This window comes from Mytilus trossulus, chromosome 14 (genome assembly GCF_036588685.1).
Source record: "Mytilus trossulus isolate FHL-02 chromosome 14, PNRI_Mtr1.1.1.hap1, whole genome shotgun sequence".
NCBI classification, from domain to species: Eukaryota; Metazoa; Mollusca; class Bivalvia; order Mytilida; family Mytilidae; genus Mytilus; species Mytilus trossulus.
In genome coordinates, this window is record NC_086386.1 from 50,246,169 (window position 1) to 50,271,731 (window position 25,563).

The 25,563-nt window shown below is 36.6% G+C and overlaps 20 non-coding genes across 20 annotated transcripts; all 20 read right to left on the reverse strand.

Moving 5' to 3' along the window:
• Nucleotides 1–205: 205 nt before the first annotated feature.
• Nucleotides 206–369, reverse strand: LOC134698247 (U1 spliceosomal RNA). The gene has a single exon (XR_010103215.1). It is a non-coding gene; the product is annotated as a U1 spliceosomal RNA (small nuclear RNA).
• Nucleotides 370–1,500: 1,131 nt separating this feature from the next.
• LOC134698248 (U1 spliceosomal RNA) lies at nt 1,501–1,664 on the reverse strand. The gene has a single exon (XR_010103216.1). It is a non-coding gene; the product is annotated as a U1 spliceosomal RNA (small nuclear RNA).
• A 1,129-nt stretch (nt 1,665–2,793) lies between these two features.
• LOC134698249 (U1 spliceosomal RNA) lies at nt 2,794–2,957 on the reverse strand. The gene has a single exon (XR_010103217.1). It is a non-coding gene; the product is annotated as a U1 spliceosomal RNA (small nuclear RNA).
• A 1,129-nt stretch (nt 2,958–4,086) lies between these two features.
• Nucleotides 4,087–4,250, reverse strand: LOC134698250 (U1 spliceosomal RNA). Its single transcript, XR_010103218.1, has one exon. It is a non-coding gene; the product is annotated as a U1 spliceosomal RNA (small nuclear RNA).
• A 1,129-nt stretch (nt 4,251–5,379) lies between these two features.
• Nucleotides 5,380–5,543, reverse strand: LOC134698251 (U1 spliceosomal RNA). Its single transcript, XR_010103219.1, has one exon. It is a non-coding gene; the product is annotated as a U1 spliceosomal RNA (small nuclear RNA).
• Nucleotides 5,544–6,672: 1,129 nt separating this feature from the next.
• Nucleotides 6,673–6,836, reverse strand: LOC134698254 (U1 spliceosomal RNA). The gene has a single exon (XR_010103221.1). It is a non-coding gene; the product is annotated as a U1 spliceosomal RNA (small nuclear RNA).
• Nucleotides 6,837–7,965: 1,129 nt separating this feature from the next.
• On the reverse strand, nt 7,966–8,129 carry LOC134698255 (U1 spliceosomal RNA). Its single transcript, XR_010103222.1, has one exon. It is a non-coding gene; the product is annotated as a U1 spliceosomal RNA (small nuclear RNA).
• A 1,129-nt stretch (nt 8,130–9,258) lies between these two features.
• On the reverse strand, nt 9,259–9,422 carry LOC134698256 (U1 spliceosomal RNA). The gene has a single exon (XR_010103223.1). It is a non-coding gene; the product is annotated as a U1 spliceosomal RNA (small nuclear RNA).
• A 1,129-nt stretch (nt 9,423–10,551) lies between these two features.
• LOC134698257 (U1 spliceosomal RNA) lies at nt 10,552–10,715 on the reverse strand. The gene has a single exon (XR_010103224.1). It is a non-coding gene; the product is annotated as a U1 spliceosomal RNA (small nuclear RNA).
• A 1,129-nt stretch (nt 10,716–11,844) lies between these two features.
• Nucleotides 11,845–12,008, reverse strand: LOC134698258 (U1 spliceosomal RNA). The gene has a single exon (XR_010103225.1). It is a non-coding gene; the product is annotated as a U1 spliceosomal RNA (small nuclear RNA).
• A 1,129-nt stretch (nt 12,009–13,137) lies between these two features.
• On the reverse strand, nt 13,138–13,301 carry LOC134698259 (U1 spliceosomal RNA). Its single transcript, XR_010103226.1, has one exon. It is a non-coding gene; the product is annotated as a U1 spliceosomal RNA (small nuclear RNA).
• Nucleotides 13,302–14,426: 1,125 nt separating this feature from the next.
• On the reverse strand, nt 14,427–14,590 carry LOC134698436 (U1 spliceosomal RNA). Its single transcript, XR_010103393.1, has one exon. It is a non-coding gene; the product is annotated as a U1 spliceosomal RNA (small nuclear RNA).
• A 1,129-nt stretch (nt 14,591–15,719) lies between these two features.
• On the reverse strand, nt 15,720–15,883 carry LOC134698260 (U1 spliceosomal RNA). The gene has a single exon (XR_010103227.1). It is a non-coding gene; the product is annotated as a U1 spliceosomal RNA (small nuclear RNA).
• A 1,129-nt stretch (nt 15,884–17,012) lies between these two features.
• On the reverse strand, nt 17,013–17,176 carry LOC134698261 (U1 spliceosomal RNA). Its single transcript, XR_010103228.1, has one exon. It is a non-coding gene; the product is annotated as a U1 spliceosomal RNA (small nuclear RNA).
• Nucleotides 17,177–18,305: 1,129 nt separating this feature from the next.
• On the reverse strand, nt 18,306–18,469 carry LOC134698262 (U1 spliceosomal RNA). Its single transcript, XR_010103229.1, has one exon. It is a non-coding gene; the product is annotated as a U1 spliceosomal RNA (small nuclear RNA).
• A 1,129-nt stretch (nt 18,470–19,598) lies between these two features.
• LOC134698263 (U1 spliceosomal RNA) lies at nt 19,599–19,762 on the reverse strand. Its single transcript, XR_010103230.1, has one exon. It is a non-coding gene; the product is annotated as a U1 spliceosomal RNA (small nuclear RNA).
• A 1,129-nt stretch (nt 19,763–20,891) lies between these two features.
• On the reverse strand, nt 20,892–21,055 carry LOC134698265 (U1 spliceosomal RNA). The gene has a single exon (XR_010103232.1). It is a non-coding gene; the product is annotated as a U1 spliceosomal RNA (small nuclear RNA).
• A 1,129-nt stretch (nt 21,056–22,184) lies between these two features.
• On the reverse strand, nt 22,185–22,348 carry LOC134698266 (U1 spliceosomal RNA). The gene has a single exon (XR_010103233.1). It is a non-coding gene; the product is annotated as a U1 spliceosomal RNA (small nuclear RNA).
• A 1,163-nt stretch (nt 22,349–23,511) lies between these two features.
• Nucleotides 23,512–23,675, reverse strand: LOC134698267 (U1 spliceosomal RNA). Its single transcript, XR_010103234.1, has one exon. It is a non-coding gene; the product is annotated as a U1 spliceosomal RNA (small nuclear RNA).
• Nucleotides 23,676–24,804: 1,129 nt separating this feature from the next.
• Nucleotides 24,805–24,968, reverse strand: LOC134698268 (U1 spliceosomal RNA). Its single transcript, XR_010103235.1, has one exon. It is a non-coding gene; the product is annotated as a U1 spliceosomal RNA (small nuclear RNA).
• Between the last annotated feature and the right edge of the window lie 595 nt (nt 24,969–25,563).

The window sequence follows — 25,563 nt, forward strand, 5'->3', positions numbered from 1 at the left end:
GTGTGACTGAGAAATTAATTTGCTTCTTTATATCGTATACTCAAATTGATGAAATACAATGATATGAAACAAAAGAGTGGAAAACCGGTTTGCGATCACAATTTACGCTACTCCTGAACAGTCTCAGCGTACCAAAGAAAAAGTTTAACAACAGTTTCAAGTTTTAGGATTTATTGGGAACTTCTCTTTACATTTGATATATTAACAGGGGATAGCGCGAACGCAGTCCCCCACACTAAAAAATTGCGTACCCGAGTTGCCCACATTTGGGGCAATCGCAGGCTTCAGCCTAACCGGAGTGCAATGGAAAGGCCTCGACCTGGGGAGACCGCCTTTTTGATCACGGTGCTCCCTGTACCAGGTAAGTATGCTTGGATATCTGACATTTGTCCATTTGAGTAAATCAGGAGTAACTTTATAAAGAGGTATTCGAACATATTATAGTCAGCCGATACATCAGTTTAAAACATACAATAAAAAAAATCGACTTCGCATCGAGAGCCATTTGCCTCCTTCCACTGATTTCATTGAAACACGTTGGTGTATTAAAGACCAGGGACACTTTTTCAGGACGATTTGTTGAAAGGGACCAAATAAAGTAGGATAACTCTGTGGATTAAAAACGTACTATGTACGTTCAGATCGCCATGATGCTTTCACACGGAATATCAATAGTTTACAATTCACTCCTCCGCAATAAATTAAAAAAAATTCAACAAGAACTTTATTGTTTTTCCCTCTTTCGTCGCTTCAATTTCGTAACTGCCTTTCGTTCATACAACACTGTTTGCTTCTGTTTCGTATTCAGTTACCATTTTTACAGTGTACGCGCAAAATTTTAAAATCAAATTTATTCAATTTGGTGCGAGGGAAAAAAATCGACGGCAAAGCAATCATTTGCGTTTGAAATTGATAAAGGAGGGCGACAAAGGTCGCGAGATTATTTCTTGAATCCGTCCATGCTGCACATGCAGTTTCCGCTTTTTCAATATAGCCAGGCAAATAAAATACGGCATCACTTTTCATCAAATGCACGTATTTTCCTCTTATGCAATTTACCCGGTATAGTTGAATTTCATATTATTTCAAATAGAAAAAATAATTTGCCAACCAAAAACTTGTTTTCATCGTAAAGCAAATTGAATAAGCTTTCAAACTTAATTTATAGTTTTTACTTGTAACAAGCGGATTTTTTGTCATGTTACTTAAATGGAGAGGCAAAACTTGAAATTTACGGATGACGAGATAATAATTTAAAACAAAACTTACTGATATGAAGTGTAGAGAACCAAGTTGTGTGACTGAGAAATTAATTTGCTTCTTTATATCGTATACTCAAATTGATGAAATACAATGATATGAAACAAAAGAGTGGAAAACCGGTTTGCGATCACAATTTACGCTACTCCTGAACAGTCTCAGCGTACCAAAGAAAAAGTTTAACAACAGTTTCAAGTTTTAGGATTTATTGGGAACTTCTCTTTACATTTGATATATTAACAGGGGATAGCGCGAACGCAGTCCCCCACACTAAAAAATTGCGTACCCGAGTTGCCCACATTTGGGGCAATCGCAGGCTTCAGCCTAACCGGAGTGCAATGGAAAGGCCTCGACCTGGGGAGACCGCCTTTTTGATCACGGTGCTCCCTGTACCAGGTAAGTATGCTTGGATATCTGACATTTGTCCATTTGAGTAAATCAGGAGTAACTTTATAAAGAGGTATTCGAACATATTATAGTCAGCCGATACATCAGTTTAAAACATACAATAAAAAAAATCGACTTCGCATCGAGAGCCATTTGCCTCCTTCCACTGATTTCATTGAAACACGTTGGTGTATTAAAGACCGGGACACTTTTTCAGGACGATTTGTTGAAAGGGACCAAATAAAGTAGGATAACTCTGTGGATTAAAAACGTACTATGTACGTTCAGATCGCCATGATGCTTTCACACGGAATATCAATAGTTTACAATTCACTCCTCCGCAATAAATTAAAAAAAATTCAACAAGAACTTTATTGTTTTTCCCTCTTTCGTCGCTTCAATTTCGTAACTGCCTTTCGTTCATACAACACTGTTTGCTTCTGTTTCGTATTCAGTTACCATTTTTACAGTGTACGCGCAAAATTTTAAAATCAAATTTATTCAATTTGGTGCGAGGGAAAAAAATCGACGGCAAAGCAATCATTTGCGTTTGAAATTGATAAAGGAGGGCGACAAAGGTCGCGAGATTATTTCTTGAATCCGTCCATGCTGCACATGCAGTTTCCGCTTTTTCAATATAGCCAGGCAAATAAAATACGGCATCACTTTTCATCAAATGCACGTATTTTCCTCTTATGCAATTTACCCGGTATAGTTGAATTTCATATTATTTCAAATAGAAAAAATAATTTGCCAACCAAAAACTTGTTTTCATCGTAAAGCAAATTGAATAAGCTTTCAAACTTAATTTATAGTTTTTACTTGTAACAAGCGGATTTTTTGTCATGTTACTTAAATGGAGAGGCAAAACTTGAAATTTACGGATGACGAGATAATAATTTAAAACAAAACTTACTGATATGAAGTGTAGAAACCAAGTTGTGTGACTGAGAAATTAATTTGCTTCTTTATATCGTATACTCAAATTGATGAAATACAATGATATGAAACAAAAGAGTGGAAAACCGGTTTGCGATCACAATTTACGCTACTCCTGAACAGTCTCAGCGTACCAAAGAAAAAGTTTAACAACAGTTTCAAGTTTTAGGATTTATTGGGAACTTCTCTTTACATTTGATATATTAACAGGGGATAGCGCGAACGCAGTCCCCCACACTAAAAAATTGCGTACCCGAGTTGCCCACATTTGGGGCAATCGCAGGCTTCAGCCTAACCGGAGTGCAATGGAAAGGCCTCGACCTGGGGAGACCGCCTTTTTGATCACGGTGCTCCCTGTACCAGGTAAGTATGCTTGGATATCTGACATTTGTCCATTTGAGTAAATCAGGAGTAACTTTATAAAGAGGTATTCGAACATATTATAGTCAGCCGATACATCAGTTTAAAACATACAATAAAAAAAATCGACTTCGCATCGAGAGCCATTTGCCTCCTTCCACTGATTTCATTGAAACACGTTGGTGTATTAAAGACCGGGACACTTTTTCAGGACGATTTGTTGAAAGGGACCAAATAAAGTAGGATAACTCTGTGGATTAAAAACGTACTATGTACGTTCAGATCGCCATGATGCTTTCACACGGAATATCAATAGTTTACAATTCACTCCTCCGCAATAAATTAAAAAAAATTCAACAAGAACTTTATTGTTTTTCCCTCTTTCGTCGCTTCAATTTCGTAACTGCCTTTCGTTCATACAACACTGTTTGCTTCTGTTTCGTATTCAGTTACCATTTTTACAGTGTACGCGCAAAATTTTAAAATCAAATTTATTCAATTTGGTGCGAGGGAAAAAAATCGACGGCAAAGCAATCATTTGCGTTTGAAATTGATAAAGGAGGGCGACAAAGGTCGCGAGATTATTTCTTGAATCCGTCCATGCTGCACATGCAGTTTCCGCTTTTTCAATATAGCCAGGCAAATAAAATACGGCATCACTTTTCATCAAATGCACGTATTTTCCTCTTATGCAATTTACCCGGTATAGTTGAATTTCATATTATTTCAAATAGAAAAAATAATTTGCCAACCAAAAACTTGTTTTCATCGTAAAGCAAATTGAATAAGCTTTCAAACTTAATTTATAGTTTTTACTTGTAACAAGCGGATTTTTTGTCATGTTACTTAAATGGAGAGGCAAAACTTGAAATTTACGGATGACGAGATAATAATTTAAAACAAAACTTACTGATATGAAGTGTAGAAACCAAGTTGTGTGACTGAGAAATTAATTTGCTTCTTTATATCGTATACTCAAATTGATGAAATACAATGATATGAAACAAAAGAGTGGAAAACCGGTTTGCGATCACAATTTACGCTACTCCTGAACAGTCTCAGCGTACCAAAGAAAAAGTTTAACAACAGTTTCAAGTTTTAGGATTTATTGGGAACTTCTCTTTACATTTGATATATTAACAGGGGATAGCGCGAACGCAGTCCCCCACACTAAAAAATTGCGTACCCGAGTTGCCCACATTTGGGGCAATCGCAGGCTTCAGCCTAACCGGAGTGCAATGGAAAGGCCTCGACCTGGGGAGACCGCCTTTTTGATCACGGTGCTCCCTGTACCAGGTAAGTATGCTTGGATATCTGACATTTGTCCATTTGAGTAAATCAGGAGTAACTTTATAAAGAGGTATTCGAACATATTATAGTCAGCCGATACATCAGTTTAAAACATACAATAAAAAAAATCGACTTCGCATCGAGAGCCATTTGCCTCCTTCCACTGATTTCATTGAAACACGTTGGTGTATTAAAGACCGGGACACTTTTTCAGGACGATTTGTTGAAAGGGACCAAATAAAGTAGGATAACTCTGTGGATTAAAAACGTACTATGTACGTTCAGATCGCCATGATGCTTTCACACGGAATATCAATAGTTTACAATTCACTCCTCCGCAATAAATTAAAAAAAATTCAACAAGAACTTTATTGTTTTTCCCTCTTTCGTCGCTTCAATTTCGTAACTGCCTTTCGTTCATACAACACTGTTTGCTTCTGTTTCGTATTCAGTTACCATTTTTACAGTGTACGCGCAAAATTTTAAAATCAAATTTATTCAATTTGGTGCGAGGGAAAAAAATCGACGGCAAAGCAATCATTTGCGTTTGAAATTGATAAAGGAGGGCGACAAAGGTCGCGAGATTATTTCTTGAATCCGTCCATGCTGCACATGCAGTTTCCGCTTTTTCAATATAGCCAGGCAAATAAAATACGGCATCACTTTTCATCAAATGCACGTATTTTCCTCTTATGCAATTTACCCGGTATAGTTGAATTTCATATTATTTCAAATAGAAAAAATAATTTGCCAACCAAAAACTTGTTTTCATCGTAAAGCAAATTGAATAAGCTTTCAAACTTAATTTATAGTTTTTACTTGTAACAAGCGGATTTTTTGTCATGTTACTTAAATGGAGAGGCAAAACTTGAAATTTACGGATGACGAGATAATAATTTAAAACAAAACTTACTGATATGAAGTGTAGAAACCAAGTTGTGTGACTGAGAAATTAATTTGCTTCTTTATATCGTATACTCAAATTGATGAAATACAATGATATGAAACAAAAGAGTGGAAAACCGGTTTGCGATCACAATTTACGCTACTCCTGAACAGTCTCAGCGTACCAAAGAAAAAGTTTAACAACAGTTTCAAGTTTTAGGATTTATTGGGAACTTCTCTTTACATTTGATATATTAACAGGGGATAGCGCGAACGCAGTCCCCCACACTAAAAAATTGCGTACCCGAGTTGCCCACATTTGGGGCAATCGCAGGCTTCAGCCTAACCGGAGTGCAATGGAAAGGCCTCGACCTGGGGAGACCGCCTTTTTGATCACGGTGCTCCCTGTACCAGGTAAGTATGCTTGGATATCTGACATTTGTCCATTTGAGTAAATCAGGAGTAACTTTATAAAGAGGTATTCGAACATATTATAGTCAGCCGATACATCAGTTTAAAACATACAATAAAAAAAATCGACTTCGCATCGAGAGCCATTTGCCTCCTTCCACTGATTTCATTGAAACACGTTGGTGTATTAAAGACCGGGACACTTTTTCAGGACGATTTGTTGAAAGGGACCAAATAAAGTAGGATAACTCTGTGGATTAAAAACGTACTATGTACGTTCAGATCGCCATGATGCTTTCACACGGAATATCAATAGTTTACAATTCACTCCTCCGCAATAAATTAAAAAAAATTCAACAAGAACTTTATTGTTTTTCCCTCTTTCGTCGCTTCAATTTCGTAACTGCCTTTCGTTCATACAACACTGTTTGCTTCTGTTTCGTATTCAGTTACCATTTTTACAGTGTACGCGCAAAATTTTAAAATCAAATTTATTCAATTTGGTGCGAGGGAAAAAAATCGACGGCAAAGCAATCATTTGCGTTTGAAATTGATAAAGGAGGGCGACAAAGGTCGCGAGATTATTTCTTGAATCCGTCCATGCTGCACATGCAGTTTCCGCTTTTTCAATATAGCCAGGCAAATAAAATACGGCATCACTTTTCATCAAATGCACGTATTTTCCTCTTATGCAATTTACCCGGTATAGTTGAATTTCATATTATTTCAAATAGAAAAAATAATTTGCCAACCAAAAACTTGTTTTCATCGTAAAGCAAATTGAATAAGCTTTCAAACTTAATTTATAGTTTTTACTTGTAACAAGCGGATTTTTTGTCATGTTACTTAAATGGAGAGGCAAAACTTGAAATTTACGGATGACGAGATAATAATTTAAAACAAAACTTACTGATATGAAGTGTAGAAACCAAGTTGTGTGACTGAGAAATTAATTTGCTTCTTTATATCGTATACTCAAATTGATGAAATACAATGATATGAAACAAAAGAGTGGAAAACCGGTTTGCGATCACAATTTACGCTACTCCTGAACAGTCTCAGCGTACCAAAGAAAAAGTTTAACAACAGTTTCAAGTTTTAGGATTTATTGGGAACTTCTCTTTACATTTGATATATTAACAGGGGATAGCGCGAACGCAGTCCCCCACACTAAAAAATTGCGTACCCGAGTTGCCCACATTTGGGGCAATCGCAGGCTTCAGCCTAACCGGAGTGCAATGGAAAGGCCTCGACCTGGGGAGACCGCCTTTTTGATCACGGTGCTCCCTGTACCAGGTAAGTATGCTTGGATATCTGACATTTGTCCATTTGAGTAAATCAGGAGTAACTTTATAAAGAGGTATTCGAACATATTATAGTCAGCCGATACATCAGTTTAAAACATACAATAAAAAAAATCGACTTCGCATCGAGAGCCATTTGCCTCCTTCCACTGATTTCATTGAAACACGTTGGTGTATTAAAGACCGGGACACTTTTTCAGGACGATTTGTTGAAAGGGACCAAATAAAGTAGGATAACTCTGTGGATTAAAAACGTACTATGTACGTTCAGATCGCCATGATGCTTTCACACGGAATATCAATAGTTTACAATTCACTCCTCCGCAATAAATTAAAAAAAATTCAACAAGAACTTTATTGTTTTTCCCTCTTTCGTCGCTTCAATTTCGTAACTGCCTTTCGTTCATACAACACTGTTTGCTTCTGTTTCGTATTCAGTTACCATTTTTACAGTGTACGCGCAAAATTTTAAAATCAAATTTATTCAATTTGGTGCGAGGGAAAAAAATCGACGGCAAAGCAATCATTTGCGTTTGAAATTGATAAAGGAGGGCGACAAAGGTCGCGAGATTATTTCTTGAATCCGTCCATGCTGCACATGCAGTTTCCGCTTTTTCAATATAGCCAGGCAAATAAAATACGGCATCACTTTTCATCAAATGCACGTATTTTCCTCTTATGCAATTTACCCGGTATAGTTGAATTTCATATTATTTCAAATAGAAAAAATAATTTGCCAACCAAAAACTTGTTTTCATCGTAAAGCAAATTGAATAAGCTTTCAAACTTAATTTATAGTTTTTACTTGTAACAAGCGGATTTTTTGTCATGTTACTTAAATGGAGAGGCAAAACTTGAAATTTACGGATGACGAGATAATAATTTAAAACAAAACTTACTGATATGAAGTGTAGAAACCAAGTTGTGTGACTGAGAAATTAATTTGCTTCTTTATATCGTATACTCAAATTGATGAAATACAATGATATGAAACAAAAGAGTGGAAAACCGGTTTGCGATCACAATTTACGCTACTCCTGAACAGTCTCAGCGTACCAAAGAAAAAGTTTAACAACAGTTTCAAGTTTTAGGATTTATTGGGAACTTCTCTTTACATTTGATATATTAACAGGGGATAGCGCGAACGCAGTCCCCCACACTAAAAAATTGCGTACCCGAGTTGCCCACATTTGGGGCAATCGCAGGCTTCAGCCTAACCGGAGTGCAATGGAAAGGCCTCGACCTGGGGAGACCGCCTTTTTGATCACGGTGCTCCCTGTACCAGGTAAGTATGCTTGGATATCTGACATTTGTCCATTTGAGTAAATCAGGAGTAACTTTATAAAGAGGTATTCGAACATATTATAGTCAGCCGATACATCAGTTTAAAACATACAATAAAAAAAATCGACTTCGCATCGAGAGCCATTTGCCTCCTTCCACTGATTTCATTGAAACACGTTGGTGTATTAAAGACCGGGACACTTTTTCAGGACGATTTGTTGAAAGGGACCAAATAAAGTAGGATAACTCTGTGGATTAAAAACGTACTATGTACGTTCAGATCGCCATGATGCTTTCACACGGAATATCAATAGTTTACAATTCACTCCTCCGCAATAAATTAAAAAAAATTCAACAAGAACTTTATTGTTTTTCCCTCTTTCGTCGCTTCAATTTCGTAACTGCCTTTCGTTCATACAACACTGTTTGCTTCTGTTTCGTATTCAGTTACCATTTTTACAGTGTACGCGCAAAATTTTAAAATCAAATTTATTCAATTTGGTGCGAGGGAAAAAAATCGACGGCAAAGCAATCATTTGCGTTTGAAATTGATAAAGGAGGGCGACAAAGGTCGCGAGATTATTTCTTGAATCCGTCCATGCTGCACATGCAGTTTCCGCTTTTTCAATATAGCCAGGCAAATAAAATACGGCATCACTTTTCATCAAATGCACGTATTTTCCTCTTATGCAATTTACCCGGTATAGTTGAATTTCATATTATTTCAAATAGAAAAAATAATTTGCCAACCAAAAACTTGTTTTCATCGTAAAGCAAATTGAATAAGCTTTCAAACTTAATTTATAGTTTTTACTTGTAACAAGCGGATTTTTTGTCATGTTACTTAAATGGAGAGGCAAAACTTGAAATTTACGGATGACGAGATAATAATTTAAAACAAAACTTACTGATATGAAGTGTAGAAACCAAGTTGTGTGACTGAGAAATTAATTTGCTTCTTTATATCGTATACTCAAATTGATGAAATACAATGATATGAAACAAAAGAGTGGAAAACCGGTTTGCGATCACAATTTACGCTACTCCTGAACAGTCTCAGCGTACCAAAGAAAAAGTTTAACAACAGTTTCAAGTTTTAGGATTTATTGGGAACTTCTCTTTACATTTGATATATTAACAGGGGATAGCGCGAACGCAGTCCCCCACACTAAAAAATTGCGTACCCGAGTTGCCCACATTTGGGGCAATCGCAGGCTTCAGCCTAACCGGAGTGCAATGGAAAGGCCTCGACCTGGGGAGACCGCCTTTTTGATCACGGTGCTCCCTGTACCAGGTAAGTATGCTTGGATATCTGACATTTGTCCATTTGAGTAAATCAGGAGTAACTTTATAAAGAGGTATTCGAACATATTATAGTCAGCCGATACATCAGTTTAAAACATACAATAAAAAAAATCGACTTCGCATCGAGAGCCATTTGCCTCCTTCCACTGATTTCATTGAAACACGTTGGTGTATTAAAGACCGGGACACTTTTTCAGGACGATTTGTTGAAAGGGACCAAATAAAGTAGGATAACTCTGTGGATTAAAAACGTACTATGTACGTTCAGATCGCCATGATGCTTTCACACGGAATATCAATAGTTTACAATTCACTCCTCCGCAATAAATTAAAAAAAATTCAACAAGAACTTTATTGTTTTTCCCTCTTTCGTCGCTTCAATTTCGTAACTGCCTTTCGTTCATACAACACTGTTTGCTTCTGTTTCGTATTCAGTTACCATTTTTACAGTGTACGCGCAAAATTTTAAAATCAAATTTATTCAATTTGGTGCGAGGGAAAAAAATCGACGGCAAAGCAATCATTTGCGTTTGAAATTGATAAAGGAGGGCGACAAAGGTCGCGAGATTATTTCTTGAATCCGTCCATGCTGCACATGCAGTTTCCGCTTTTTCAATATAGCCAGGCAAATAAAATACGGCATCACTTTTCATCAAATGCACGTATTTTCCTCTTATGCAATTTACCCGGTATAGTTGAATTTCATATTATTTCAAATAGAAAAAATAATTTGCCAACCAAAAACTTGTTTTCATCGTAAAGCAAATTGAATAAGCTTTCAAACTTAATTTATAGTTTTTACTTGTAACAAGCGGATTTTTTGTCATGTTACTTAAATGGAGAGGCAAAACTTGAAATTTACGGATGACGAGATAATAATTTAAAACAAAACTTACTGATATGAAGTGTAGAAACCAAGTTGTGTGACTGAGAAATTAATTTGCTTCTTTATATCGTATACTCAAATTGATGAAATACAATGATATGAAACAAAAGAGTGGAAAACCGGTTTGCGATCACAATTTACGCTACTCCTGAACAGTCTCAGCGTACCAAAGAAAAAGTTTAACAACAGTTTCAAGTTTTAGGATTTATTGGGAACTTCTCTTTACATTTGATATATTAACAGGGGATAGCGCGAACGCAGTCCCCCACACTAAAAAATTGCGTACCCGAGTTGCCCACATTTGGGGCAATCGCAGGCTTCAGCCTAACCGGAGTGCAATGGAAAGGCCTCGACCTGGGGAGACCGCCTTTTTGATCACGGTGCTCCCTGTACCAGGTAAGTATGCTTGGATATCTGACATTTGTCCATTTGAGTAAATCAGGAGTAACTTTATAAAGAGGTATTCGAACATATTATAGTCAGCCGATACATCAGTTTAAAACATACAATAAAAAAAATCGACTTCGCATCGAGAGCCATTTGCCTCCTTCCACTGATTTCATTGAAACACGTTGGTGTATTAAAGACCGGGACACTTTTTCAGGACGATTTGTTGAAAGGGACCAAATAAAGTAGGATAACTCTGTGGATTAAAAACGTACTATGTACGTTCAGATCGCCATGATGCTTTCACACGGAATATCAATAGTTTACAATTCACTCCTCCGCAATAAATTAAAAAAAATTCAACAAGAACTTTATTGTTTTTCCCTCTTTCGTCGCTTCAATTTCGTAACTGCCTTTCGTTCATACAACACTGTTTGCTTCTGTTTCGTATTCAGTTACCATTTTTACAGTGTACGCGCAAAATTTTAAAATCAAATTTATTCAATTTGGTGCGAGGGAAAAAAATCGACGGCAAAGCAATCATTTGCGTTTGAAATTGATAAAGGAGGGCGACAAAGGTCGCGAGATTATTTCTTGAATCCGTCCATGCTGCACATGCAGTTTCCGCTTTTTCAATATAGCCAGGCAAATAAAATACGGCATCACTTTTCATCAAATGCACGTATTTTCCTCTTATGCAATTTACCCGGTATAGTTGAATTTCATATTATTTCAAATAGAAAAAATAATTTGCCAACCAAAAACTTGTTTTCATCGTAAAGCAAATTGAATAAGCTTTCAAACTTAATTTATAGTTTTTACTTGTAACAAGCGGATTTTTTGTCATGTTACTTAAATGGAGAGGCAAAACTTGAAATTTACGGATGACGAGATAATAATTTAAAACAAAACTTACTGATATGAAGTGTAGAAACCAAGTTGTGTGACTGAGAAATTAATTTGCTTCTTTATATCGTATACTCAAATTGATGAAATACAATGATATGAAACAAAAGAGTGGAAAACCGGTTTGCGATCACAATTTACGCTACTCCTGAACAGTCTCAGCGTACCAAAGAAAAAGTTTAACAACAGTTTCAAGTTTTAGGATTTATTGGGAACTTCTCTTTACATTTGATATATTAACAGGGGATAGCGCGAACGCAGTCCCCCACACTAAAAAATTGCGTACCCGAGTTGCCCACATTTGGGGCAATCGCAGGCTTCAGCCTAACCGGAGTGCAATGGAAAGGCCTCGACCTGGGGAGACCGCCTTTTTGATCACGGTGCTCCCTGTACCAGGTAAGTATGCTTGGATATCTGACATTTGTCCATTTGAGTAAATCAGGAGTAACTTTATAAAGAGGTATTCGAACATATTATAGTCAGCCGATACATCAGTTTAAAACATACAATAAAAAAAATCGACTTCGCATCGAGAGCCATTTGCCTCCTTCCACTGATTTCATTGAAACACGTTGGTGTATTAAAGACCGGGACACTTTTTCAGGACGATTTGTTGAAAGGGACCAAATAAAGTAGGATAACTCTGTGGATTAAAAACGTACTATGTACGTTCAGATCGCCATGATGCTTTCACACGGAATATCAATAGTTTACAATTCACTCCTCCGCAATAAATTAAAAAAAATTCAACAAGAACTTTATTGTTTTTCCCTCTTTCGTCGCTTCAATTTCGTAACTGCCTTTCGTTCATACAACACTGTTTGCTTCTGTTTCGTATTCAGTTACCATTTTTACAGTGTACGCGCAAAATTTTAAAATCAAATTTATTCAATTTGGTGCGAGGGAAAAAAATCGACGGCAAAGCAATCATTTGCGTTTGAAATTGATAAAGGAGGGCGACAAAGGTCGCGAGATTATTTCTTGAATCCGTCCATGCTGCACATGCAGTTTCCGCTTTTTCAATATAGCCAGGCAAATAAAATACGGCATCACTTTTCATCAAATGCACGTATTTTCCTCTTATGCAATTTACCCGGTATAGTTGAATTTCATATTATTTCAAATAGAAAAAATAATTTGCCAACCAAAAACTTGTTTTCATCGTAAAGCAAATTGAATAAGCTTTCAAACTTAATTTATAGTTTTTACTTGTAACAAGCGGATTTTTTGTCATGTTACTTAAATGGAGAGGCAAAACTTGAAATTTACGGATGACGAGATAATAATTTAAAACAAAACTTACTGATATGAAGTGTAGAAACCAAGTTGTGTGACTGAGAAATTAATTTGCTTCTTTATATCGTATACTCAAATTGATGAAATACAATGATATGAAACAAAAGAGTGGAAAACCGGTTTGCGATCACAATTTACGCTACTCCTGAACAGTCTCAGCGTACCAAAGAAAAAGTTTAACAACAGTTTCAAGTTTTAGGATTTATTGGGAACTTCTCTTTACATTTGATATATTAACAGGGGATAGCGCGAACGCAGTCCCCCACACTAAAAAATTGCGTACCCGAGTTGCCCACATTTGGGGCAATCGCAGGCTTCAGCCTAACCGGAGTGCAATGGAAAGGCCTCGACCTGGGGAGACCGCCTTTTTGATCACGGTGCTCCCTGTACCAGGTAAGTATGCTTGGATATCTGACATTTGTCCATTTGAGTAAATCAGGAGTAACTTTATAAAGAGGTATTCGAACATATTATAGTCAGCCGATACATCAGTTTAAAACATACAATAAAAAAAATCGACTTCGCATCGAGAGCCATTTGCCTCCACTGATTTCATTGAAACACGTTGGTGTATTAAAGACCGGGACACTTTTTCAGGACGATTTGTTGAAAGGGACCAAATAAAGTAGGATAACTCTGTGGATTAAAAACGTACTATGTACGTTCAGATCGCCATGATGCTTTCACACGGAATATCAATAGTTTACAATTCACTCCTCCGCAATAAATTAAAAAAAATTCAACAAGAACTTTATTGTTTTTCCCTCTTTCGTCGCTTCAATTTCGTAACTGCCTTTCGTTCATACAACACTGTTTGCTTCTGTTTCGTATTCAGTTACCATTTTTACAGTGTACGCGCAAAATTTTAAAATCAAATTTATTCAATTTGGTGCGAGGGAAAAAAATCGACGGCAAAGCAATCATTTGCGTTTGAAATTGATAAAGGAGGGCGACAAAGGTCGCGAGATTATTTCTTGAATCCGTCCATGCTGCACATGCAGTTTCCGCTTTTTCAATATAGCCAGGCAAATAAAATACGGCATCACTTTTCATCAAATGCACGTATTTTCCTCTTATGCAATTTACCCGGTATAGTTGAATTTCATATTATTTCAAATAGAAAAAATAATTTGCCAACCAAAAACTTGTTTTCATCGTAAAGCAAATTGAATAAGCTTTCAAACTTAATTTATAGTTTTTACTTGTAACAAGCGGATTTTTTGTCATGTTACTTAAATGGAGAGGCAAAACTTGAAATTTACGGATGACGAGATAATAATTTAAAACAAAACTTACTGATATGAAGTGTAGAAACCAAGTTGTGTGACTGAGAAATTAATTTGCTTCTTTATATCGTATACTCAAATTGATGAAATACAATGATATGAAACAAAAGAGTGGAAAACCGGTTTGCGATCACAATTTACGCTACTCCTGAACAGTCTCAGCGTACCAAAGAAAAAGTTTAACAACAGTTTCAAGTTTTAGGATTTATTGGGAACTTCTCTTTACATTTGATATATTAACAGGGGATAGCGCGAACGCAGTCCCCCACACTAAAAAATTGCGTACCCGAGTTGCCCACATTTGGGGCAATCGCAGGCTTCAGCCTAACCGGAGTGCAATGGAAAGGCCTCGACCTGGGGAGACCGCCTTTTTGATCACGATGCTCCCTGTACCAGGTAAGTATGCTTGGATATCTGACATTTGTCCATTTGAGTAAATCAGGAGTAACTTTATAAAGAGGTATTCGAACATATTATAGTCAGCCGATACATCAGTTTAAAACATACAATAAAAAAAATCGACTTCGCATCGAGAGCCATTTGCCTCCTTCCACTGATTTCATTGAAACACGTTGGTGTATTAAAGACCGGGACACTTTTTCAGGACGATTTGTTGAAAGGGACCAAATAAAGTAGGATAACTCTGTGGATTAAAAACGTACTATGTACGTTCAGATCGCCATGATGCTTTCACACGGAATATCAATAGTTTACAATTCACTCCTCCGCAATAAATTAAAAAAAATTCAACAAGAACTTTATTGTTTTTCCCTCTTTCGTCGCTTCAATTTCGTAACTGCCTTTCGTTCATACAACACTGTTTGCTTCTGTTTCGTATTCAGTTACCATTTTTACAGTGTACGCGCAAAATTTTAAAATCAAATTTATTCAATTTGGTGCGAGGGAAAAAAATCGACGGCAAAGCAATCATTTGCGTTTGAAATTGATAAAGGAGGGCGACAAAGGTCGCGAGATTATTTCTTGAATCCGTCCATGCTGCACATGCAGTTTCCGCTTTTTCAATATAGCCAGGCAAATAAAATACGGCATCACTTTTCATCAAATGCACGTATTTTCCTCTTATGCAATTTACCCGGTATAGTTGAATTTCATATTATTTCAAATAGAAAAAATAATTTGCCAACCAAAAACTTGTTTTCATCGTAAAGCAAATTGAATAAGCTTTCAAACTTAATTTATAGTTTTTACTTGTAACAAGCGGATTTTTTGTCATGTTACTTAAATGGAGAGGCAAAACTTGAAATTTACGGATGACGAGATAATAATTTAAAACAAAACTTACTGATATGAAGTGTAGAAACCAAGTTGTGTGACTGAGAAATTAATTTGCTTCTTTATATCGTATACTCAAATTGATGAAATACAATGATATGAAACAAAAGAGTGGAAAACCGGTTTGCGATCACAATTTACGCTACTCCTGAACAGTCTCAGCGTACCAAAGAAAAAGTTTAACAACAGTTTCAAGTTTTAGGATTTATTGGGAACTTCTCTTTACATTTGATATATTAACAGGGGATAGCGCGAACGCAGTCCCCCACACTAAAAAATTGCGTACCCGAGTTGCCCACATTTGGGGCAATCGCAGGCTTCAGCCTAACCGGAGTGCAATGGAAAGGCCTCGACCTGGGGAGACCGCCTTTTTGATCACGGTGCTCCCTGTACCAGGTAAGTATGCTTGGATATCTGACATTTGTCCATTTGAGTAAATCAGGAGTAACTTTATAAAGAGGTATTCGAACATATTATAGTCAGCCGATACATCAGTTTAAAACATACAATAAAAAAAATCGACTTCGCATCGAGAGCCATTTGCCTCCTTCCACTGATTTCATTGAAACACGTTGGTGTATTAAAGACCGGGACACTTTTTCAGGACGATTTGTTGAAAGGGACCAAATAAAGTAGGATAACTCTGTGGATTAAAAACGTACTATGTACGTTCAGATCGCCATGATGCTTTCACACGGAATATCAATAGTTTACAATTCACTCCTCCGCAATAAATTAAAAAAAATTCAACAAGAACTTTATTGTTTTTCCCTCTTTCGTCGCTTCAATTTCGTAACTGCCTTTCGTTCATACAACACTGTTTGCTTCTGTTTCGTATTCAGTTACCATTTTTACAGTGTACGCGCAAAATTTTAAAATCAAATTTATTCAATTTGGTGCGAGGGAAAAAAATCGACGGCAAAGCAATCATTTGCGTTTGAAATTGATAAAGGAGGGCGACAAAGGTCGCGAGATTATTTCTTGAATCCGTCCATGCTGCACATGCAGTTTCCGCTTTTTCAATATAGCCAGGCAAATAAAATACGGCATCACTTTTCATCAAATGCACGTATTTTCCTCTTATGCAATTTACCCGGTATAGTTGAATTTCATATTATTTCAAATAGAAAAAATAATTTGCCAACCAAAAACTTGTTTTCATCGTAAAGCAAATTGAATAAGCTTTCAAACTTAATTTATAGTTTTTACTTGTAACAAGCGGATTTTTTGTCATGTTACTTAAATGGAGAGGCAAAACTTGAAATTTACGGATGACGAGATAATAATTTAAAACAAAACTTACTGATATGAAGTGTAGAAACCAAGTTGTGTGACTGAGAAATTAATTTGCTTCTTTATATCGTATACTCAAATTGATGAAATACAATGATATGAAACAAAAGAGTGGAAAACCGGTTTGCGATCACAATTTACGCTACTCCTGAACAGTCTCAGCGTACCAAAGAAAAAGTTTAACAACAGTTTCAAGTTTTAGGATTTATTGGGAACTTCTCTTTACATTTGATATATTAACAGGGGATAGCGCGAACGCAGTCCCCCACACTAAAAAATTGCGTACCCGAGTTGCCCACATTTGGGGCAATCGCAGGCTTCAGCCTAACCGGAGTGCAATGGAAAGGCCTCGACCTGGGGAGACCGCCTTTTTGATCACGGTGCTCCCTGTACCAGGTAAGTATGCTTGGATATCTGACATTTGTCCATTTGAGTAAATCAGGAGTAACTTTATAAAGAGGTATTCGAACATATTATAGTCAGCCGATACATCAGTTTAAAACATACAATAAAAAAAATCGACTTCGCATCGAGAGCCATTTGCCTCCTTCCACTGATTTCATTGAAACACGTTGGTGTATTAAAGACCGGGACACTTTTTCAGGACGATTTGTTGAAAGGGACCAAATAAAGTAGGATAACTCTGTGGATTAAAAACGTACTATGTACGTTCAGATCGCCATGATGCTTTCACACGGAATATCAATAGTTTACAATTCACTCCTCCGCAATAAATTAAAAAAAATTCAACAAGAACTTTATTGTTTTTCCCTCTTTCGTCGCTTCAATTTCGTAACTGCCTTTCGTTCATACAACACTGTTTGCTTCTGTTTCGTATTCAGTTACCATTTTTACAGTGTACGCGCAAAATTTTAAAATCAAATTTATTCAATTTGGTGCGAGGGAAAAAAATCGACGGCAAAGCAATCATTTGCGTTTGAAATTGATAAAGGAGGGCGACAAAGGTCGCGAGATTATTTCTTGAATCCGTCCATGCTGCACATGCAGTTTCCGCTTTTTCAATATAGCCAGGCAAATAAAATACGGCATCACTTTTCATCAAATGCACGTATTTTCCTCTTATGCAATTTACCCGGTATAGTTGAATTTCATATTATTTCAAATAGAAAAAATAATTTGCCAACCAAAAACTTGTTTTCATCGTAAAGCAAATTGAATAAGCTTTCAAACTTAATTTATAGTTTTTACTTGTAACAAGCGGATTTTTTGTCATGTTACTTAAATGGAGAGGCAAAACTTGAAATTTACGGATGACGAGATAATAATTTAAAACAAAACTTACTGATATGAAGTGTAGAAACCAAGTTGTGTGACTGAGAAATTAATTTGCTTCTTTATATCGTATACTCAAATTGATGAAATACAATGATATGAAACAAAAGAGTGGAAAACCGGTTTGCGATCACAATTTACGCTACTCCTGAACAGTCTCAGCGTACCAAAGAAAAAGTTTAACAACAGTTTCAAGTTTTAGGATTTATTGGGAACTTCTCTTTACATTTGATATATTAACAGGGGATAGCGCGAACGCAGTCCCCCACACTAAAAAATTGCGTACCCGAGTTGCCCACATTTGGGGCAATCGCAGGCTTCAGCCTAACCGGAGTGCAATGGAAAGGCCTCGACCTGGGGAGACCGCCTTTTTGATCACGGTGCTCCCTGTACCAGGTAAGTATGCTTGGATATCTGACATTTGTCCATTTGAGTAAATCAGGAGTAACTTTATAAAGAGGTATTCGAACATATTATAGTCAGCCGATACATCAGTTTAAAACATACAATAAAAAAAATCGACTTCGCATCGAGAGCCATTTGCCTCCTTCCACTGATTTCATTGAAACACGTTGGTGTATTAAAGACCGGGACACTTTTTCAGGACGATTTGTTGAAAGGGACCAAATAAAGTAGGATAACTCTGTGGATTAAAAACGTACTATGTACGTTCAGATCGCCATGATGCTTTCACACGGAATATCAATAGTTTACAATTCACTCCTCCGCAATAAATTAAAAAAAATTCAACAAGAACTTTATTGTTTTTCCCTCTTTCGTCGCTTCAATTTCGTAACTGCCTTTCGTTCATACAACACTGTTTGCTTCTGTTTCGTATTCAGTTACCATTTTTACAGTGTACGCGCAAAATTTTAAAATCAAATTTATTCAATTTGGTGCGAGGGAAAAAAATCGACGGCAAAGCAATCATTTGCGTTTGAAATTGATAAAGGAGGGCGACAAAGGTCGCGAGATTATTTCTTGAATCCGTCCATGCTGCACATGCAGTTTCCGCTTTTTCAATATAGCCAGGCAAATAAAATACGGCATCACTTTTCATCAAATGCACGTATTTTCCTCTTATGCAATTTACCCGGTATAGTTGAATTTCATATTATTTCAAATAGAAAAAATAATTTGCCAACCAAAAACTTGTTTTCATCGTAAAGCAAATTGAATAAGCTTTCAAACTTAATTTATAGTTTTTACTTGTAACAAGCGGATTTTTTGTCATGTTACTTAAATGGAGAGGCAAAACTTGAAATTTACGGATGACGAGATAATAATTTAAAACAAAACTTACTGATATGAAGTGTAGAAACCAAGTTGTGTGACTGAGAAATTAATTTGCTTCTTTATATCGTATACTCAAATTGATGAAATACAATGATATGAAACAAAAGAGTGGAAAACCGGTTTGCGATCACAATTTACGCTACTCCTGAACAGTCTCAGCGTACCAAAGAAAAAGTTTAACAACAGTTTCAAGTTTTAGGATTTATTGGGAACTTCTCTTTACATTTGATATATTAACAGGGGATAGCGCGAACGCAGTCCCCCACACTAAAAAATTGCGTACCCGAGTTGCCCACATTTGGGGCAATCGCAGGCTTCAGCCTAACCGGAGTGCAATGGAAAGGCCTCGACCTGGGGAGACCGCCTTTTTGATCACGGTGCTCCCTGTACCAGGTAAGTATGCTTGGATATCTGACATTTGTCCATTTGAGTAAATCAGGAGTAACTTTATAAAGAGGTATTCGAACATATTATAGTCAGCCGATACATCAGTTTAAAACATACAATAAAAAAAATCGACTTCGCATCGAGAGCCATTTGCCTCCTTCCACTGATTTCATTGAAACACGTTGGTGTATTAAAGACCGGGACACTTTTTCAGGACGATTTGTTGAAAGGGACCAAATAAAGTAGGATAACTCTGTGGATTAAAAACGTACTATGTACGTTCAGATCGCCATGATGCTTTCACACGGAATATCAATAGTTTACAATTCACTCCTCCGCAATAAATTAAAAAAAATTCAACAAGAACTTTATTGTTTTTCCCTCTTTCGTCGCTTCAATTTCGTAACTGCCTTTCGTTCATACAACACTGTTTGCTTCTGTTTCGTATTCAGTTACCATTTTTACAGTGTACGCGCAAAATTTTAAAATCAAATTTATTCAATTTGGTGCGAGGGAAAAAAATCGACGGCAAAGCAATCATTTGCGTTTGAAATTGATAAAGGAGGGCGACAAAGGTCGCGAGATTATTTCTTGAATCCGTCCATGCTGCACATGCAGTTTCCGCTTTTTCAATATAGCCAGGCAAATAAAATACGGCATCACTTTTCATCAAATGCACGTATTTTCCTCTTATGCAATTTACCCGGTATAGTTGAATTTCATATTATTTCAAATAGAAAAAATAATTTGCCAACCAAAAACTTGTTTTCATCGTAAAGCAAATTGAATAAGCTTTCAAACTTAATTTATAGTTTTTACTTGTAACAAGCGGATTTTTTGTCATGTTACTTAAATGGAGAGGCAAAACTTGAAATTTACGGATGACGAGATAATAATTTAAAACAAAACTTACTGATATGAAGTGTAGAAACCAAGTTGTGTGACTGAGAAATTAATTTGCTTCTTTATATCGTATACTCAAATTGATGAAATACAATGATATGAAACAAAAGAGTGGAAAACCGGTTTGCGATCACAATTTACGCTACTCCTGAACAGTCTCAGCGTACCAAAGAAAAAGTTTAACAACAGTTTCAAGTTTTAGGATTTATTGGGAACTTCTCTTTACATTTGATATATTAACAGGGGATAGCGCGAACGCAGTCCCCCACACTAAAAAATTGCGTACCCGAGTTGCCCACATTTGGGGCAATCGCAGGCTTCAGCCTAACCGGAGTGCAATGGAAAGGCCTCGACCTGGGGAGACCGCCTTTTTGATCACGGTGCTCCCTGTACCAGGTAAGTATGCTTGGATATCTGACATTTGTCCATTTGAGTAAATCAGGAGTAACTTTATAAAGAGGTATTCGAACATATTATAGTCAGCCGATACATCAGTTTAAAACATACAATAAAAAAAATCGACTTCGCATCGAGAGCCATTTGCCTCCTTCCACTGATTTCATTGAAACACGTTGGTGTATTAAAGACCGGGACACTTTTTCAGGACGATTTGTTGAAAGGGACCAAATAAAGTAGGATAACTCTGTGGATTAAAAACGTACTATGTACGTTCAGATCGCCATGATGCTTTCACACGGAATATCAATAGTTTACAATTCACTCCTCCGCAATAAATTAAAAAAAATTCAACAAGAACTTTATTGTTTTTCCCTCTTTCGTCGCTTCAATTTCGTAACTGCCTTTCGTTCATACAACACTGTTTGCTTCTGTTTCGTATTCAGTTACCATTTTTACAGTGTACGCGCAAAATTTTAAAATCAAATTTATTCAATTTGGTGCGAGGGAAAAAAATCGACGGCAAAGCAATCATTTGCGTTTGAAATTGATAAAGGAGGGCGACAAAGGTCGCGAGATTATTTCTTGAATCCGTCCATGCTGCACATGCAGTTTCCGCTTTTTCAATATAGCCAGGCAAATAAAATACGGCATCACTTTTCATCAAATGCACGTATTTTCCTCTTATGCAATTTACCCGGTATAGTTGAATTTCATATTATTTCAAATAGAAAAAATAATTTGCCAACCAAAAACTTGTTTTCATCGTAAAGCAAATTGAATAAGCTTTCAAACTTAATTTATAGTTTTTACTTGTAACAAGCGGATTTTTTGTCATGTTACTTAAATGGAGAGGCAAAACTTGAAATTTACGGATGACGAGATAATAATTTAAAACAAAACTTACTGATATGAAGTGTAGAAACCAAGTTGTGTGACTGAGAAATTAATTTGCTTCTTTATATCGTATACTCAAATTGATGAAATACAATGATATGAAACAAAAGAGTGGAAAACCGGTTTGCGATCACAATTTACGCTACTCCTGAACAGTCTCAGCGTACCAAAGAAAAAGTTTAACAACAGTTTCAAGTTTTAGGATTTATTGGGAACTTCTCTTTACATTTGATATATTAACAGGGGATAGCGCGAACGCAGTCCCCCACACTAAAAAATTGCGTACCCGAGTTGCCCACATTTGGGGCAATCGCAGGCTTCAGCCTAACCGGAGTGCAATGGAAAGGCCTCGACCTGGGGAGACCGCCTTTTTGATCACGGTGCTCCCTGTACCAGGTAAGTATGCTTGGACAACAAATGGAAGTTTTTAACGACCTTGACTGGCTATCTGACATTTGTCCATTTGAGTAAATCAGGAGTAACTTTATAAAGAGGTATTCGAACATATTATAGTCAGCCGATACATCAGTTTAAAACATACAATAAAAAAAATCGACTTCGCATCGAGAGCCATTTGCCTCCTTCCACTGATTTCATTGAAACACGTTGGTGTATTAAAGACCGGGACACTTTTTCAGGACGATTTGTTGAAAGGGACCAAATAAAGTAGGATAACTCTGTGGATTAAAAACGTACTATGTACGTTCAGATCGCCATGATGCTTTCACACGGAATATCAATAGTTTACAATTCACTCCTCCGCAATAAATTAAAAAAAATTCAACAAGAACTTTATTGTTTTTCCCTCTTTCGTCGCTTCAATTTCGTAACTGCCTTTCGTTCATACAACACTGTTTGCTTCTGTTTCGTATTCAGTTACCATTTTTACAGTGTACGCGCAAAATTTTAAAATCAAATTTATTCAATTTGGTGCGAGGGAAAAAAATCGACGGCAAAGCAATCATTTGCGTTTGAAATTGATAAAGGAGGGCGACAAAGGTCGCGAGATTATTTCTTGAATCCGTCCATGCTGCACATGCAGTTTCCGCTTTTTCAATATAGCCAGGCAAATAAAATACGGCATCACTTTTCATCAAATGCACGTATTTTCCTCTTATGCAATTTACCCGGTATAGTTGAATTTCATATTATTTCAAATAGAAAAAATAATTTGCCAACCAAAAACTTGTTTTCATCGTAAAGCAAATTGAATAAGCTTTCAAACTTAATTTATAGTTTTTACTTGTAACAAGCGGATTTTTTGTCATGTTACTTAAATGGAGAGGCAAAACTTGAAATTTACGGATGACGAGATAATAATTTAAAACAAAACTTACTGATATGAAGTGTAGAAACCAAGTTGTGTGACTGAGAAATTAATTTGCTTCTTTATATCGTATACTCAAATTGATGAAATACAATGATATGAAACAAAAGAGTGGAAAACCGGTTTGCGATCACAATTTACGCTACTCCTGAACAGTCTCAGCGTACCAAAGAAAAAGTTTAACAACAGTTTCAAGTTTTAGGATTTATTGGGAACTTCTCTTTACATTTGATATATTAACAGGGGATAGCGCGAACGCAGTCCCCCACACTAAAAAATTGCGTACCCGAGTTGCCCACATTTGGGGCAATCGCAGGCTTCAGCCTAACCGGAGTGCAATGGAAAGGCCTCGACCTGGGGAGACCGCCTTTTTGATCACGGTGCTCCCTGTACCAGGTAAGTATGCTTGGATATCTGACATTTGTCCATTTGAGTAAATCAGGAGTAACTTTATAAAGAGGTATTCGAACATATTATAGTCAGCCGATACATCAGTTTAAAACATACAATAAAAAAAATCGACTTCGCATCGAGAGCCATTTGCCTCCTTCCACTGATTTCATTGAAACACGTTGGTGTATTAAAGACCGGGACACTTTTTCAGGACGATTTGTTGAAAGGGACCAAATAAAGTAGGATAACTCTGTGGATTAAAAACGTACTATGTACGTTCAGATCGCCATGATGCTTTCACACGGAATATCAATAGTTTACAATTCACTCCTCCGCAATAAATTAAAAAAAATTCAACAAGAACTTTATTGTTTTTCCCTCTTTCGTCGCTTCAATTTCGTAACTGCCTTTCGTTCATACAACACTGTTTGCTTCTGTTTCGTATTCAGTTACCATTTTTACAGTGTACGCGCAAAATTTTAAAATCAAATTTATTCAATTTGGTGCGAGGGAAAAAAATCGACGGCAAAGCAATCATTTGCGTTTGAAATTGATAAAGGAGGGCGACAAAGGTCGCGAGATTATTTCTTGAATCCGTCCATGCTGCACATGCAGTTTCCGCTTTTTCAATATAGCCAGGCAAATAAAATACGGCATCACTTTTCATCAAATGCACGTATTTTCCTCTTATGCAATTTACCCGGTATAGTTGAATTTCATATTATTTCAAATAGAAAAAATAATTTGCCAACCAAAAACTTGTTTTCATCGTAAAGCAAATTGAATAAGCTTTCAAACTTAATTTATAGTTTTTACTTGTAACAAGCGGATTTTTTGTCATGTTACTTAAATGGAGAGGCAAAACTTGAAATTTACGGATGACGAGATAATAATTTAAAACAAAACTTACTGATATGAAGTGTAGAAACCAAGTTGTGTGACTGAGAAATTAATTTGCTTCTTTATATCGTATACTCAAATTGATGAAATACAATGATATGAAACAAAAGAGTGGAAAACCGGTTTGCGATCACAATTTACGCTACTCCTGAACAGTCTCAGCGTACCAAAGAAAAAGTTTAACAACAGTTTCAAGTTTTAGGATTTATTGGGAACTTCTCTTTACATTTGATATATTAACAGGGGATAGCGCGAACGCAGTCCCCCACACTAAAAAATTGCGTACCCGAGTTGCCCACATTTGGGGCAATCGCAGGCTTCAGCCTAACCGGAGTGCAATGGAAAGGCCTCGACCTGGGGAGACCGCCTTTTTGATCACGGTGCTCCCTGTACCAGGTAAGTATGCTTGGATATCTGACATTTGTCCATTTGAGTAAATCAGGAGTAACTTTATAAAGAGGTATTCGAACATATTATAGTCAGCCGATACATCAGTTTAAAACATACAATAAAAAAAATCGACTTCGCATCGAGAGCCATTTGCCTCCTTCCACTGATTTCATTGAAACACGTTGGTGTATTAAAGACCGGGACACTTTTTCAGGACGATTTGTTGAAAGGGACCAAATAAAGTAGGATAACTCTGTGGATTAAAAACGTACTATGTACGTTCAGATCGCCATGATGCTTTCACACGGAATATCAATAGTTTACAATTCACTCCTCCGCAATAAATTAAAAAAAATTCAACAAGAACTTTATTGTTTTTCCCTCTTTCGTCGCTTCAATTTCGTAACTGCCTTTCGTTCATACAACACTGTTTGCTTCTGTTTCGTATTCAGTTACCATTTTTACAGTGTACGCGCAAAATTTTAAAATCAAATTTATTCAATTTGGTGCGAGGGAAAAAAATCGACGGCAAAGCAATCATTTGCGTTTGAAATTGATAAAGGAGGGCGACAAAGGTCGCGAGATTATTTCTTGAATCCGTCCATGCTG